Source organism: Anolis carolinensis, chromosome 1, assembly GCF_035594765.1.
Source record: "Anolis carolinensis isolate JA03-04 chromosome 1, rAnoCar3.1.pri, whole genome shotgun sequence".
Taxonomy (NCBI): Eukaryota; Metazoa; Chordata; class Lepidosauria; order Squamata; family Dactyloidae; genus Anolis; species Anolis carolinensis.
Window position 1 is genome coordinate 302,156,323 of NC_085841.1, and position 18,574 is coordinate 302,174,896.

Below are 18,574 nucleotides of genomic sequence, written 5' to 3' on the forward strand. Positions count from 1 at the left end.
TCCTTCCCACCTGTCACTAAGGAGGCTGTTCAGGTCCTGAACCGGTGCTTGGCCGCTGTGTCGGACTGGATGAGGGCCAACAAATTGAAATTGAATCCAGACAAGACAGAGGTCCTCCTGGTCAGTCGGAAGGCCGAACAGGGTATAGGGTTACAGCCTGTGCTGGATGGGGTCACACTCCCCCTGAAGGCGCAGGTGCGCAGTCTGGGGGTGATCCTGGACTCATCGTTGAGCCTGGAGCCCCAGGTCTCAGCGGTGGCTAGGGGAGCCTTCGCACAATTAAAACTTGTGCGCCAGCTGCGACCGTACCTTGGGAAGCCAGACTTGGCCACGGTGGTCCACGCCCTTGTTACATCCCGTTTAGACTACTGCAACGCACTCTACGTGGGGCTGCCTTTGAAGACTGTTCGGAAGCTTCAATTAGTCCAACGGGAAGCTGCCAGGTTAATAACTGGAGCGGCGTTCAGGGAGCGTACTACTCCTCTGTTACGTCAGCTCCACTGGCTGCCGATTAGCTACCGAGCACAATTCAAGGTGCTGGCTTTAGCCTATAAAGCTCTAAACGGTTCCGGCCCAGCTTATCTATCCAAACGTGTCTCCCGCTATGACCCACCTCGAAGCTTAAGATCGTCGGATGAGGCCCTGCTCGCGGTCCCGTCAGCCTCACAGGTGCGGCTGGCGGGGACGAGAGACAGGACCTTTTCAGTAGTGGCTCCCCGCCTATGGAACGCCCTCCCCATTGAAGTCAGGCAGGCTCCCTCCCTCCTATCCTTCCGTAGGAAGGTAAAAACTTGGTTGTGGGGCCAGGCTTTCGAATAAGAATCAGCAGCATTAATTACTATTATGTATACTGGAACTCAATTGACAGACCCAGTCTTTTAAACTTGTACACGCCTACCTATATTTTATAAATGCATTTTATGAATGTTATATGTAAGTTAATTTTTTTAACTGATTTATAGTGTATTGTACTGTTTTTATATGTCTGTTTTATTGTAAGCCGCCCTGAGTCCCCTGTTGGGTGAGAAGGGCGGGATATAAATATTGTAATAAATAAATAAATAAATAGACCCCTATAGTAGTTATACAGTTGGACATATTCATGGATATTTCCATACATACCTGATTCCTCTTCCCTGATATTTTCTGTTTCCTTTGCAACACCTTGGGAGTCACAGGTGAAATATCCTGTCTTTTAAAATGAAGAGGTAATTATCTCCCCCTTTTCCTAAATTCCACCATATGCTTTCTTAGCACACAAATTCCCAAAAAATATTCTCCAGCCTGTCCTGAAAGGTGGTTGCACTCTATAACATGCTGTCCCATTGAAAATGCTTAACATTCCTCTTTCCACTTCCTTACTTAGCATCTTCCCTGTGTCCTTACCTGTGAGCAAGCACCACTTAATCCATTGGGATTTACCTCTTAATAGGAATTACATATAAATGCTCTATTAGCTTCTTCTGAGATTTTATTTAGAAGGGACATGAAAGAGAGAAAGGATAACTAGGAAAGTTTTGGCAGCATACACCCTTCAAAATACTGAATTCTCAATCTCTGAAACATTACAGAAAGGTTATATGCAGCTTTACAGTAGCACTTCTTCACAGAACTTTTATTTAAAGGTCCATAGTTATGCACATCTCTGTAGGTATGCATTTAAAAGTAGCATTCCCTCAAAATAGCTGAACATCTGGCCTGGTAGACAAAAGGCAGCAAATGGAGGTCTATAGATCCTGCTCCTGCTATATTACCTGAAGTAGAAGTATCTAGTGAAGCAGGAAAGGTTGGCAGGCTAAAGCCACTCCTACTGATATAAAATGTTAGCATCAACCAAATTACTTATCAAAATCAGTATAGTAGCAACAGCAATTATAAAATGAGCCTGCAAAATGCCTGAATATCTCAGAAGTATCAAATAACATGCACCAGAGCCAGATGTTGCAGTAATGTGAAGAGGAAACTCCTCTCTCAACATTGTTCATGAGCCTGTAGTGCTCTTATACACTTATGTGGAAATAGGTTACACTAAATTCAGTGAGATTTATTTCTGCATAAATATGGATAGGATGATCATATTTCATCGTGCCTACTTGGCATGAAGAGTCAACATGGTGGACTCTGGAGACTAGCTTTTAGCCATGGGAAGCCATGCGTAAGTCATACTCTTGCAGCCTCAGAAGAAGACCAAAACAAAGCCTCTCTGAAAGTATTTTGCCAAGAAAATCCCATCATAGGTTTGCCTTAGGGTCACCATAAATACCTTGAGGGCACCAGATTCCATTTGATACTAGAAGTTAAGCAGGGTCAGCCCTAGTTAGTGCTTGAATGGGACACCCCTAAGGATTTACACATTCTATAAGCTATATTTTAAAGGAAGGATATGGCCAACTACCTCTTGACTGAGTATCCTTGGGCTGGGCTGTAGCACAGCTGCTAAATCACCAGCAGTAATAATATCTACCAACTGAAAGGTGGCCAGTTCAAAGCTCAGTCAGCACCTGATCTTCAAGCCCAGCTGTTTACCTAAGCAGTTCGAAAACAGCATAGAGTTGAAAGTAGAGAAATTAGGTACCGCAAATTGCGAGTGGGATATTTTATAACACCATAAAGAATACCAGAAATGCGGTATTCCACCAAAAGGAAGGTGGAAGGAGGAAGTCCTGATGGCTCTTCATCATAGAGAATGGAGCAACAGCACCCCCATGTGACTGAATCTGAGCTCAACCTCCAAGGTACCAAAAACTGGACTTCAAGACAACATACGTCCTTTCTGTCTGTTCTGTTCTGTCTGTCCAAACGGCATTGAATGTTTTCCATATATGTGTACTGTGATCTGTCCTGAGTCCCCTTGGGGAGATAGGGCAGAATGTAAATAAAATGTTGTTGTTGTTGTTATTGAGAAAACCTTTTGGGGTCTTTCCTTCTCTTTTGGAGTTGCCATAAGTGGACAGCTGCTTTAAGGTCATCTACACGTATCAGTAAAAACATAGTGAGGGGTTGTGCTTCAGTTTGCAACATTTGTGCAATAATCCAACTGCAGGAGCTAGTTTGCAGATTTTTAAAAATCAGCTATTGCACTCAGTACATGTTCTGGACAAAAGCTCTTTAAAAAGTTATATAAGCAATGCAGAGTATTGCTGTACTTGCTGCATGCTTTTATTTCTAGCTTGTTTTGCAACATATTGCCGTGATTGCAAGTTGCATGGTCCTTTCTGACACAACACTGTTCTCCTTTGGCATAATTTATTTTTGAGGGATCTATAATGAAGTCAGAACCATTTTCCAGGATGAGAACATGAACACACACACACTTTCTATATATAAAAAGTATGCAGGGAGAGGAATTGCTATGTTTTGTTAACAAACTGCATTCATTCTAGTGTAGACTGTAGATGCACGATAGGTTATGTAGCACTTTCTTCTCAATCTCCCGCTCAGCCTGTGTATTTGTGGGTAAATATGTAGCTGCAGAAATTTCTAGTTGCCTCTGGCCATTTTAAAATTTTTTTTAGCAGTCTCTTGATATGTAGAAATCCAAGGGTAAAGTTTTTTATAGCATTGAAATATGAAGATTAATCATCTGCTGCCCCCATGAACCTGGTCGTATTTTAAAAGGTCATCATCTTAGGCTTTTCACCAGGTCCCGCCACATTTAGACATTAGGCCTGTGGTTAGCAGAAATATGGTATTTTCAGTTCTGACACCTCACCAATGCAACACGCTCCTGAAAAAACTTGTTTGATATCGAAGTTGATGTCTTGCTGGTGCCAGGTGAACACCTTTTTATCTACCCAGGTATTTAAAATGTTGTTTGATCTAGGTTTAGCACCACTAAAATGGTTTTTATTACTCTATTTAATGGTTGTAGTATTTTGCCTGGAATTGTTTATTTCATAGAAACATACAGATTGTTATACATTCACATAGGCCACTTGGAAATGGAAACACTGAAAGATTGAGTGCTATATAATGCACAGACATTCTACTAATAAAAATATAGACACTCCATTAACATCTATAGGTAAAATAGCATGTAATTCAATTCAGAACGCCACCACATTCTCGCCCCTCCTTTTATGATTTTCCTAGTGGGAATTAGATATTTGTATTAATTTTATTTTTACATTAATTTGTTGAGATGTTTGTATTAATCTGACATCCACTTTTCTCAGAAATGAAAAAGCGTTATACCATTTGTGACATTTAAAATATTATATTTGTATCTACTTATGTAGTTATATAATCCATTTATATATTTGACAGAGGAAATTTGCATTACTGTATTCTCTAAACTGAAGTTTATTACACCTGTAATAATAAGTAATGAAAAACAGTGCCCTAGAACAGTTTGCTATTTCTATATTTAAATCTTATGAGTTTTTGCAAGAAAAATACAGTAGCAGCAGAACATAAAAGTAAACAGTTTCAACTAGTTACCTATAATGATTTATAGAGAGAAAGAATGTGTACAATGGCAATCCAACAAAGTTACATTTCGTAAGTTATGTAACAAATGGGAACATTACCTGATTGTGTAATTAGTAACATTTGCTAGTTAATTTTGAAGTTACAGTTTAAAAAGCATTTTGGTTGAAGATTGTGTTATGCAAATTGTTGGTTTTTTCCTTAAAGGAATGGAAAAATAACACCAAGCAACAAGTTCTAAAGCAAACAATACAGTGATTTGAATTCTGTTGCTTAGTCAAATATAGAATTAATCAATTAATTCTAATTTACTTCAAATAGTAAACCATAATTTATTGTTATGTATCAATGCAGCCACTGAAGTTCAAGTTGAAGTAAAACCTGGGCTCACACTGTCTGCAGCATTCTTAAAATTATGCAATCTAGTTAATCCTAACTTCGGTTAGTTGAAAGAAGCTGGCTTCATAAGCAGTGGTTTCACTGTGGCTTGTTTTCAAAGGTATGATCATAAATACAGTATGACCTTCATATCTGTGGTGGAATATGTTCCAAGATACATATATCCCAAAGGATACCTGGAGCCATTGATAATAGTGAACCTTATATTATGATATACTTGGGCTGGAAGCATACCACAGAATCACATTGGAGGACCTAGAAAGTTCTATAAGTGAAACTGTGGATATTGTATGGGCTTCACAGTTTTTGGTTAGTTCTAGCAGTTAGAGACCCGTTGACTCAATTGTTGAATGGTGAGTCAACATGTATGAATTCGTTGATAACAGTAAGATCCAGACCAGATTTAACTACTCTATGCAGGATCAGACATGAAAATCTGCTCTTAATCTGAAATATAAGCAAAACCTTCCAAACTTCAGTGAGGCTGTGTGCCAAAGATTCACTCTTTTTCTGGTTCATGCACTAAGTGTGCAATTCAGATCATATTTGCTGGGGATAAGCACCACTGAGCTAATTTTTAATGATCCAGTGAAGGAAAAGATAATTTTTAAGTAGCATAGATATTTACTCATAAATCAGAAGGTCGAATAATCCATTTAGTTATAACTTGGAATACCTTTGAGGTGAGGAAAAAGCCAATATAGGAACAAAATCAACTCAGTGCTGGATATGAGAAATATGGTATTCTGAATGGCGAGCCTAATCGTTGGGAGCCCCTCTTCCCAGAAAGGAAAGTAGTGGCAAACCTCTAAGGACCAAAAAACAAACAAACAAACAAACAAACAAAACCAACCCTATGGTAAGTTGACTGCACTACATTCAAAAAGACTAGAAAATCCTAAATTTTGTTCCTATTTTTCCAGTTTTGTTTTGGAGAATCATACACATTTTCTTTATCCCAGGGTAATTTCAGCCAGGCCCTGTTATGATCAGAGGATTTTTTTTCTTCTGATTCCCCGAGCCAGTTTATTTTAACCTAATATAAAATCATAAGAAACAGGAACTAAATACTGGACTTTTCAAACATTCTGGATGCACCATAAATTATAAGTGATTTGAAGGCACATAACAAGAAATTTCAAATCCCAGGATTTTTTTTTATGTTGTTTTGGCTGTTAAAGTGGAATCATAGTACTATATAACTATATAGTATGAAAAAGCCCCTGAGAATCCTAGTGAAGTAGTATAGCATCATTCTGTAAAAGTGTATTCCTCAGTAGTCGTAAGTGTGTAAAAAGAGACTTCTTGTCTGTGCTTTGCTTCAGGAAGACATGACTTCGGATTCTCCGCTGCCAGCAAATTACAGTAGAGTAGGTAAAAGGTAAAGGTTTTCCCTTGACGTTAAGTCCAGTTATGTCTGACTCTGGGGGTTGGTGCTCATCTCCATTTCTAAGCTGAAGAGCCGGCGTTGTCCGTAGACACCTCCAAGGTCATGTGGCCGGCATGACTGCATGGAGCGCCGTTACCTTCCCGCCGGAGCGGTACCTATTGATCTACTCACATTGGCATGTTTTCAAACTGCTAGGTTGGCAGAAGCTGGAGCTAACAGCGGCCGCTCCCGCCGCTCCCGGGGTTTGAACCTGGGACCTTTCGGTCTGCAAGTTCAGCCGCTCAGTGCTTTAACACACTTCGCCACCGGGGCTCCTTATAGCGTAGAGTAGTAGATCAAAAAGGAGTCCAAGGCTCAACAATAGAAGTTTGACACCACTTTAAGTGCTATTGTTCAATGCTATGAAATCCTGGAATGTGTAGTTTGGGAAGTTAGTGATTATTTCAACAGCTTCCCCACAACCCAACGGCTGCATGCAGGATGTGTGCCACAGGATCCCGCCCCCTAAAGCAAAGGCTGATCCAAAACATTTTCCTGTGATGGGCAAAGGATAAGTTATCATGTTTCATGCAGATGCTGACCAGATTTGGAGTTGAATTTCATTTGTACTATGAGTAAAAGGATAGCATTCTATACCTTGCTTAAGGGCAGAAGGATAGGTTAAGGGTACAAGACAGCCTGCATGGTACATGCACAAAGGAAAAGAAAGCAGACTCTGGGGAACACTAGCATGGTAGGGGGTTGGACTGAATGACCCTTGTGCTTTCTTCCAACTCTATGATTCTGTAACACACATGCCACCTGGGATGGTTGCCTTACTCATGCTTAGTGGTACTATGGGGATAACCTAACAGCTTGCGACTAAAAGTGCACTATGGAAATTCCTGCCATTCTTCATCAAAATGATCACAATCTGGATCACAATCTGCAGTCCTCAGTGCATCCAGGAAGAAAGCCAAGGCCACAAAAGGATTTTTCCCAAAGCTGTCAACTGTCCAGAAAAAAATGCATCTACGGTAGTTTCCTTTCATGCCTTTCACCAGCTCCTCTATAAGCAGAATTCAAAGAAACTGTTGTGTTCGTCTGGAATGTAAATATGCAAAGGGATCTTGTAACACAACTGAGACTAACCAAGAAAATGAAGTTGGTAGGATAAGCTTTCATAGACTAAGTTCTACTTCCTTAGATGTATGGAACTAAGTGCCTAGGAATAGATCTTCCTAAGCAAGTTGTTTATAAGCATGTTGTTGTTGTGCTTGTTGTTGTATGTCTTCAAATCATTTCTGACTTATGGCAATCTCAAGGCAACCCAGTAATAATAATAGTAATAATAATAATAATAATAATAATAATAATAATAATAATAATAATACTTTATTTTTCTATCCCACCACCATCTCCCCGGAGGGACTCAGGGCGGCTAACATGGGATGGAGCCCAACACAGAAACAAAGGATAACAAATTAAAACACATATCACTGACTAAAAACAATAGTACAACAATCAAGTAAAATAATGAGTTAAAAACCCTATCACAAAGTTTTCTTGTCAAGATTGGTTCAAAGCAGTTTGACTTTACCTTTTTCTGAAGCTGAGAGTGTGTGATTTGTTCAAGGTCACCCAACTGGTTTCCATGACCAAATAGGGATTCAAAGTTTGGGGTCCAGAGTTGTAGTTCAGTGCTGAAAGTACTATACCACCTTGGTTCTCAACTCTGTACACAGGAATTCTCCAGAATACAGGCATCCAAATGTTTTTACACTGGAAACCTATGCCTCTTTAACTTAGGAACACCAAAAAACTAAACAAGACTTTTTTTTTCCCCTTTGACATATATAGGATTGTTCTGCATTTCTCTTAAGTGGCAGATTTCAAGATGGTAAGTGAATCATTCTAGTGGTTGATTATTATTTTTTCTCAGTAATGTGTGCTCCTTTGAAAGAAAGCTGGTCTCTTTAACAGTTGCAAGCCAGCCAGAAAACTTTCAGCAATACAATAACCAGAAAGCAACTTGTTGATTCTGATGGCACTTAGCAAAAAGTGGCTGTTTGGCCAACAAAAAAAATTGCCAACAGTAATTTGGGTTGATAAAAAGATCCATAAACTATATGGATCAGGCTGTGCTTCAGACACATCAAATAGCAGAATTATTTTGGAGGGAAATTGCTGTGGAATAAGCCTCTGCCTGACCTCTTGTCACAATTATCTCTGTGTGAAACTGGCACTCGCCTATCATAGATGTTAGCAGCCTCTCTGAGGGAACTGCCATTTATTATTTGCAGATGGTAACAGAATGTTTAGTCAATCAATGTGAGTGAGTATTCGAGGATAATTTGTACTAATCCTTAATTCATGAGTAGATAAATATAAATAACTTACTTTGGTAGGCAGGAAAACGTATTGCAATTTAAATTGCAAAAAGTTGGAAAGGAAAACCAAATTGTTTTAAAAAATATAGGCTCCCACATGTTAAAAGCTTTGAATGGCTCTAAACAGCTAAAACAATTTAAATAAAATGTAATGTGATGGGGCAATTAGTTATAGTGCTCTTTGCTATATCAAAAGAAATCCTGATAACAAGCATATGGACAAATATTGTGGGCTAAATTACAGCCCAATATAAAATATGCTGTCAAGTGCAACAAATAACTATTTACCCCAAACTAACTCTTTTCCTCAGTCACAAAGATATAACTAAGGCTGGCTCTACACTGTAGAATTAATGAAATTTGAAACCACTTTAACTGCAGTGACTTAATGCTATAGAATCATGGAAATCGCAGTTTGGTGAGGCAGAGAATGCTAGACATTGTAAAACTACAACTCCCATTATTTCATAGCATTGGGCCATGGCAGTTAAAGTGGTGTCAAACTGCATTAACTCCTCAGTATAGATGCAGTCTAAGTTACATCACTATTGTAATTTGCCCAGGGATAACATCTCTTCTTTGGCAATGTAATTGTAACTTTTAATTGCTTTGACATTTACACAGGTGTGTCCTTGATACATTATAGAGAAGGAATATCACATAATTCGTGCTCTTGAGATAGCTAGGAGAAAATACAGGTCAGCAACTCTGGTCAAGCCAGAGGCTCAAAGCATTCAAATGTGTTTTAGAGTAACTAAAAACAAATGTTAGTTTAGAGAAATGGAAAAATAAATAGTCACTTTAAAAAACTCCTTGATCATTAACCAGCATAATATACTGATTTGGGTGTTTGACAAGAACTTTGGGAGGCCAGGGTTCAAGTCCCAACTCTGCCATGAAAACCCCCTGAGTGAGCAAGTACAAACCCTGAGGTTCAGAAGAAGGTAATACCCTTCTGGCGTTGGAAGAGACCACAAGAGCCATTCAGTCCAACCATACTGTAACTAATGACTTTTGAAAATAACCATTCATGCTTTGGTCTTGCATTGACCTAATGTTGAGAAATCAGTAGGTTATACTTTCCATAGCATGGAGGCAAACATTTTAGTTGTTGATGTTTATTTATTATTTCTCATATCTATACCCTGCCCCTCTCAACCCCAAAGGGGACTCAAGACCACTTTACACATAGGCTACTATTTGATGCCTTAAAACAATGTACAATAAATATAAACATTTTAAAATTGTATTTAAACACATTAAAATATTTAAAAGCATTACATTAAGTATTAAAACCATACTATCTACAATAGTAATCTAGGCCATTCTGGTAGTCATTGCACATAATTCCATATTCATCTATTGCACTACAATTATTCTCTGAAGGCTTGATCCCAAAGCCATGTTTTCACTCTCTTTCGGAAGGTCAGGAGGGAGGGGGCTGATCTAAGATCTCTGGGGAGAGAGTTCCAAAGCCGAGGGCCACCACTGAGAAGGCCCTGTCTTTCATCCCCACCAGTCACGCCTGCTAAGGAGGTGGGACCAAGAGCAGGGCCTCCTCAGACAATCTTAAACTCCAAGATGGTTCATAGGGATAGGCTTATATTAATATATTATGAAACACACAGAGACTATTAAAAGTTAGCAAACCTCCTCAGAACACTGGAATTCCAACCTCAAAAACATTTCCCTAATTAATAACTATCATATTTGTGATAATAACCTGCAATTCTTCTTGAAGCCTCTACTGCCTCTCAGCCAACCCTCTACAACACATCTTTGGGCATGTAACTCAATAAGAACTGTATCCATTCATGCATCACAACAAGCCATAATACGATTTGCTGAAACCACATCCACTAACAACCCATGGGTTGTTAGCCAGTCAGAAACTACAATCTGCATCTATAGTTATTTAAAATGACTTGTTTAAACCATTCCTTGTTTTAATGTCTGAACTCAGAATCACAGTTCCCAGCTTGTTTCTCCAGCTGCACTTACTCTGGAACAGTTGCTAACAAAAGTGGTAGAACAAAAGCCCATCAAAAATGGGAAAGGCAAGCCATGGTTTGTTTTGGTTATCTGCTGTGCAATGTATATTTTAAGCAACAAATTATATTTAACAAAAATATGTCTTATCTCAATGCAGATATGTCCAGGGTGTTTAACAAAGCAACAGAGTGAATTAGAATCTGAGATTTGAATTTCAGAAGCACTTATTGATTTATATAGAATTTCTATTGTAATAGCAACTATAAAACCCAGCACTACACAATAATAGAAAAAAAGAGAAAGAAAGAAAAAAGAAACATACAAAAAAGACTAATACTCAAAACTGCAAACAAAAGAACCACTGCTTATTTATGAGGAGGCCCATCAAATACTTTTAAGTGCTATTTGCTATAAGTGATTTCAGAATCAAAGAATTAATATTCTTAGAAAGTCACTGAGGAAACATAAATTGCAACAAAATCCACATGAGAAGAACTCCTATTATTTGATCTCAGAAAGCAAGAGAGATGAATATTTACTCAAATAATTCTGCTTCAAACACATTTGTATTTATTTATTTAAATATTTATATTCCACAAAAAAATAAATTGAACTATTTGAAATAGCTTTTTAATCTTTTAATTGCAATTTTATCCTTTTTAATGTAGGTTTGAACTGCTTTAATACTATTACTAGTTTAATTGCATTTTAATGTTCATTTTTGTATGTTTTCAGTGTATGGTTGTTTTCAAGCTGACTTGTGCCCCGAATTTTGGCAAAAGGCAGGATGTAAATTATTACCATCGTCATCTTCTATCTGAGGAACCAAAAAAGGTGTACAACAAAATTGAGTTGGAACAATTTTAAAGCAAAACAAGCATTTTAAAAAACTAAAATTATACTAAATCATCTATCATTTAAAGCAGTGGTTCCCAACTTGTGGTTTGTGGACGACCAGTGGTCCCCAAGAAATAAAATATGGTTTGCGGCCTCACAGTTACTACACCATTGTAGCGAGAGCGACTGGTCTTGTGAAACACTCTTATAGTGCTGAGGCAACGGGGATGTAGGGACAGGAGAGGCTGACTACCCACGAAAAGCATGATAACAAGCCTTCTGGCACTGCTTCTCCTCCTCCTGCCTCCCCTTGAGTGGAGCCTGGAAGCGGGGGTGCCTTGGTGTCTTTGTTTTTAGACCTGTTCCTGGGGTTATTTGGAGTGCTGAATCAGAAAACTACATTGGATAGACCACATCAGCTCTGGATTATTAAATATGGGTTTCTGTGGGTGAGCAGATGGTGACCATTGGACAGCATATGTTCTGTATCAGAAACTAGAGCTGATGTGGTCTTTCCAATGTAATTTTCTGAATCAGCACCCGAAATAACCAAACTGAATCTAAAGTTGACCAAAAGCTGAGTCAAAGTGGTCCCTGGTCAAAAAAGGGTTGGTAAAAACTGATTTAAAATGAGACAATTTAAAACCAGTTAAAACAAGCCATAGCCTATAAGAGGAGAGTCCCCCAAGGAAGGGCTTGTTAATTTCTGATATCAAAAGCTGTCTGCTTTGTTCATATTTCATCACAACCACCTTTTTCTATAAAGAAGGAACAACTACAACTTGTTCCAAACATTTATGGCTTCTTCAGTAGAATTTAAGAAAGGAGAGAAGCAAAGGGAAGTAGTTTGTTTTTAGTAAAGTTGGGGCCTCTCTGGGTGAAACCACTTTGTATTTTGTGAAGGGGAAGAGGGTTGCCTATCTGTAGAGTAGGTACTCTGCCAAGAAACATTTTTGTCTTAGTTCCTGGCAAAAAGTGTATTATTACTTGCCAAGGCTCAGAGCAAGCCCACAATGGTCTAGTATAATGGGAGACCTGGCAGACTCGCAAGGACATTTTCAAGCTGCAATGGGTTCCTGGTTTTGTGTGTGTGAAATAACCTACTGCAAGATTCCAGTAGAGGAATTCCTTCGAATAGGTTCACCTATTTTTATTGTGAGCCAGTTACCAGTCAATCTGAGTTCAAGGAAAAGATTTCAATTTCCAGATTTGGTAACCAGCCATCAACTTTAGCACTGTTATGGATTTTTCTTCCTCTCACATCACTTAGCTTAATTTGAAACACATTTTTTACACACATCTTCCCATGTGGATGAATTTCTTTTAGGTGGACATCCCATTTTTTCCAGCATGTATTATATTTTTGGAAGTGGGAAAATGCAGTTCTACCTTCAAATAATATAGTTATTACCTCAGTGACTGCAGTGTGATGATGAAATTCATAAGCCTCCCTATTGGCTGTTGTTACTGATACAATTTATGAAGAGGAATAACATCAATCTAGTATACAGAATGATTAGAACAATTTGTGAATGATTATTTTTAAACCGTGCATACCACTAGCAAAGATCATACCATCTTTGTCTCATTCTGCAGTCTCATGGATTAAGATATTTTATGGCTTAAGTCATCACATTAAATCACATTTCCCCATTTGAGATATAACAAAGAACAATAGTTAAAAGCTAAACAAAAAAATCTTCATGTCAGCAAAGGGAGAAGCTAGTTAAGAATATTTGGGTCCAAAATACACTTTTAAAAAAAAATATGGTTTATCAAACTGAAACTATATGATACCTTTCATTTCAGAAAATAGCGAGTTACTCAAAACTGACTTGGACAGTAGGAGTGAAAAGTCTTTGACAATGCCAGAAATTCCCAGGAAATATGTTGGAATCAACGTAAATTTCATATAATTTTATATCAATTTCCCAAATAAATTTGGTTTGTGCAGGATCAAAATCTGACACGTCAGGGATTTTTTTCTGTTCTGGATGTGTTCTCAGAAACTTATAAAGCAGAGCCCTAGAGGGCACATCTATGCAAAAAAATTTAAAGGGAGCCAACAGCAGCATAACTATCTTCTATGCATCAAATACCTCTTGTTCTATGCAGATAAGATTTGTTTGTTATATTTATATCAAATCGTTTGTTTAACACAGCCAGAATTCCGTCTTCCATTGAGCAGATGTGTTTGTGTGTGCGTGTGTATGTACATGCATGCATGCATTTGTATTCTCCTATTAAAATTAATTCAAAGGGTGTAATTCAAAACCAAAGATAAAAGTAAAGTATTTCTAAAGAATGAATCAAAATACTACAAACAAAAAGCAGTGGAATGCAAAATTGAAATAAAGTAACAAACAAAGATAACAATGTATATATAAAAACTTTGAGAATATGAAGAGGACTCTGCCCACATTAAAATATGCATGATGATCATCAGAGACTAGTTATACTCAGTTTCTGATGTCAGATAGATGGCTAGCAGGGACAGGACACTGGCAGTTGCAAATACCCCTAATTGTTTTTAGAAGCTAAGAATAAAACAAATAGGTGATGCTTTGCTTCTCCATCTTTGCAGCATCCAGTAATTTCAACTATGTGGGTTTACCTCATTGGTTTTTTAAAAGCACATTAATTATCTTCATATTTGGCTAATACTGTAGATTGAATCCATGTATTACTGATTAATAAATAAGTTCTAAAGAACATTAAAGGATTCCACATAGGACTGCAATCCTGACTTAGTTAACTGGTTAATTTTTAGTTGACTAAAATGGTATCCATGAGGAATGGGGCAAAATATTAAAACAATATGAATTATGTTATTATAAAGACTTCTACAAATGCAGATGAATGAAATTATAAACAATGTCCCAAATACTAGTAAAAAATAATCAGTTACAAAATTTGGATCTGTATGGATTTCAAACACGTTAGAGGATATCAAATCTAAAGAGAGATATCACAAGGAGGCAGAATTAAACTTGAATATTAAATGCTTTATTTAAGAAAAAAATCAACAAAGTGAATGGTCTATACTTTGATTACATGAACTGATAATTTTAACAGTAAATTCTGCAGATATGTAATTAATATGACACATGAAAGTTTGTTATTAGATGGTAATATAATTTAGATGTGCCATAGTGATTATGTTGGCAGTACTGAGAGGAAATTTAATCTAATTTTTACATAAAGTGTCTATTTATCTATGCTTGAATAGTATCAAGAAAAATGGCTAACTGGACTATTAGCATAGCTGGTTGAATGAAGTAACATCTACTTAACTGTCTCCTGTATAGCATGAGAGTTTAACATTGATAAATATTAAAACACTACAATTTTTTATTTCCTGTATATTACTTAAATTCAAAATATAAGCTGTGTTTTCTCTAGGTACCCAAAAATATGAATTATGAGAAGTGGCTCCATTGGGAAATATAGCTAGCCACATGATAATTCCTGATTGTCCAAAAGTAACCTTTTTATGAAATTCACTGGAAATTCTCGAGAATGGTACCTCACCCTCACCTAGAGCAAATGAACCTCACACCATGAACTGGGAAGAAGGGGGGGGCACACACACAATGAATTTGCATCAGAGCCTTTAGGTCCCCTTTGTCTGTTTTACCTGATATGATCTGGACAAGACTCTTTCCCAGGTCTCTGTATTGGACTCCTATGGAGACCCCTATTGACTTTGCCAACACCTTGAAACACCCTATTATTTATCAAGCCTAACACCATCGTCCAGACTAGACCTGGAGATATGGAGATCCATCCCAGCCTATTATCACCAGACATACCACATTCCTTCTCGATTATGCCCCTCTCCTGGGTGGAAAAATAAACACTTCAAATACTCCAATGACAGTTTGTCAAATTTCCCACCACTATGAAGACCAAACCAGTGATGATGTTGGATGGAGTCCTGAGCCACTCAAGATGCAAATCCTAGCTGGATAGTTTCTAAATCAATCAGGACCTAGTGCAGTTTAAAAAAAAAAAGCTGTCAGAATGAAATAAAAATGCTCTTTTTTTGAAATTGGGGTATGTCAGTTCTTTGGAGGGCTATCTCTGCTGACATCCTCTCTGTCCATTAAAAATAAAGCCTCTGATTTTGCCTTCAGCTCATCTGTGTGTTATTTGGTCATTTGGAAGCTTGGCATTCCAAGCCCAGAACCCCACAGTTTTAACAGATGAAATCACATAACACTGTCATCCCATTTATTCCAAATGTTTTTAAGTGTTTTCAAATGTTTCTCTCTTCTCCTATTTCCCCCCTTAAGCCTCAATTTACTTCAGTTGCTGCAAACTGGGACTTGTAGTATGCTGAGGTACAAGCACCCTTAGGCAGAGAAGGCAAAAGACCTTGCAGAACTAAAATTCCTATGATTCCTTATCACTGAGCCCAGGCAATTAAATTAGTGTCAAAGTGCATTAATTTTAAAGTTTGGATGCACCTTCACTTTTTTATTCCTGTTGGAAAAGATCTATATGAAGTTGGGAAGTTAGGGACAATGCATAATTGTCCTTCTGGGAAGTTTCAAGGGCACAAAAGGTCATTTTTAATTAGGACATTTTTTATGGGGTGGGGAATTGGGCCAGTCTTGAAGGACTGTAAAATTGGCCATATCTATTCAAGGAGGTGTTTTCCTTTGCTTGCACAGGTTTTGGACTACACTTCCTAGACTCATTCAGGTAGATAGTAAAGATTTTTAATTTTTGTATCTAAATATTTTTTCTTTTTACAAAAGGTAATAAATAAAATACTAATTGTTTCTTTTGACTTTCATTTAACACTAACAGTTAATAGTGGGAGGTGTGGCAAAAATCTAGCTAAACCTTTAATTAGAATCCTATAAAAACAAATTTATGGTTTTGTAATTTTCACATATTTTAGTCAATTACACTCAAACCTGAAAAAGAAGGAAAACTCACATTTCCTTTTCAGTATTATGATTAGTTCTTTTATTTTAGCCTGCAGAATCAGGTGTTGATCAGGTGCTCTAACTTCTGGTCTTCAGATGCTTGGTACAAGACACCTTATGGTCTACATCCACATGACCTGTTGTGACTGCGCCTTCGGGGATTATGGTTGATGGTGATGGAATTCGAAGAGGAAGAAAAAACCCTCGTGATGAGGGTTCACTGGAGGAGTTGCGCAGGAAGCGACTTAGAGAGCTATATGGGGGATCTTCTGAGGAAGATTCAGATGGGGAGATGGATGCTGAGGAACAGGTGGTGGCTGGGGAAGCGGGCACTGAATGGGCACAGCCACCGGAGATGTCTGGGGATTCGGGGCTTATGGATACTTCTGAACCTGGGGTTTCTGCAGGAGCTGATCCCAATTGGGGTGCTTGGAGAAGGGAGGATGGTTCTTTAAGTGTTCATGGGGCTAAGTGTGGGCAGGATGATTGGGACTCCGACGAATTGCTAGGTACTCCAGATCCACGAGCTCTAGCTGTGTGGAGTTCAGACTCTGAGTAGATTTGGGACACCTGGTGTTTGGGTGTGAGTGCTTGGTCACCCAGGAGAAAGGGGAATAAAATGGGAATGTTTGGCCACTGCATTTTGCGTGTGGCAAGGTGTTGCTGAGGCGCCATTGGGATCTCTGTGTTTCCATGAAGACTGGACTTGGACTATGATTTGAATCTGCTGATATCATCTAGCTTGGCTCTCGCTGTGTCTTATCATGGACCTGTTTTGGATGACTGCACCCTCTTCGGACTTTGGATTGAATTTGACCTGGCTTCTGTCTACGCCCTCTAACTGACGGCTACTCCCGGCTTCTGACTATTGGTTTGTCTTTCGGAATTTCTGCTGCCTCCTGACCTGACCTTGGATTCTTCTGACGACGGCTATTCATCATCCCTTTGGGGCTCTCGGCTTATCTGCACCGTGGAAGCAGCTTTACTGCTTTTCTAGTTTGTTTATTTTCCAGCAATTAACTCTATTTGTTTTCCAAAGCTGAATTGAAGCGTTATTTAGTTTTTTATTGAATGCCAGCATGGGAAATTAGCGTGGCTCGTTTTTGAGTTATTATTGTCCAATCTACTCTCAAAACACTGAAAAGTGAAGTGTTTCAAGGATATTTCCTGTGTTTATGTTATTTTTTGGCTTATCTTCGGAATAAACTCTGTTTTGTATGTTAACTGGCGTCTGACTCTTGACATGACCCCATAATGCCATCTGTGTCTGGTGTGTTTGGTGCTCCCCTATGAGACTGTCCAAAGCATAATTTCGATGTAATAATAATAATTTCAGTGTGCCCCCCGGTGGCACAGTGGATTAAACTGCTGAGCTGCTGAACTTGCTGACCGAAAGTTGGTGTTTCAAATCCATGGAGCGGAGTGAGCTCCCGCTGTTAGCCCCAGCTTCTGTCAATGGTTCTATGGTTTACATCCAGTTTATGGTCTACTTCCCCACTATGTATCTGAGACATTACTGTAACCAACTGCATACCCATTATTGTACTCTTAAGACTTAGCTTACTAAACCATGATCTAAATCCAGTTGTTATTTCCAATTGCATACCTGGCACATTATTGTAACCTTTAAGATGTAACAAACTGTAGTCTACATCCACTTGTTAGTTCCAGCTACATACATGAGACATTACTGTAACCTTTATGATTTAGCTTAGAAAATCATGTTCTATAACCAGTTGTTAGTCCCAGCTACATACTTGCAGCATTTAATGGATGAAGGTGTGGCCATTTGCAAAGATTATTAATAGGGAAGAATACAAAAAATGCTAGTATTTAAAGCAAACAGCCAACATGTTTTATTTGACCATTAAACTATTCTGAAAACCAGGGTTTAAATCCCCACCCAGTCATGAAAACTCACCAAGAGACCTTGCCAATTCATACCCTCTCAGCTTCAAAGGCAGGCAAAGGCAAACCCACTCTGAAAAAAGCTTGCCAAGAAAACCATGTGAAAGACTTGCCTTTGCGTTGCAATAAATCAGAAATGACTAGAAGGCACACCATGTTTTAAGTAACAACACCTCTGGATACATGGGAAAAAATAAAAAACCTAAACCATAATATTCTGTGTTTCTGTGTGTTTTTGTGCAGTATGCTTTTAAATATTATACTGTGCATTAATGTAAAATCAACCAGACCCAGCTTTCTTTCACACTCACAAT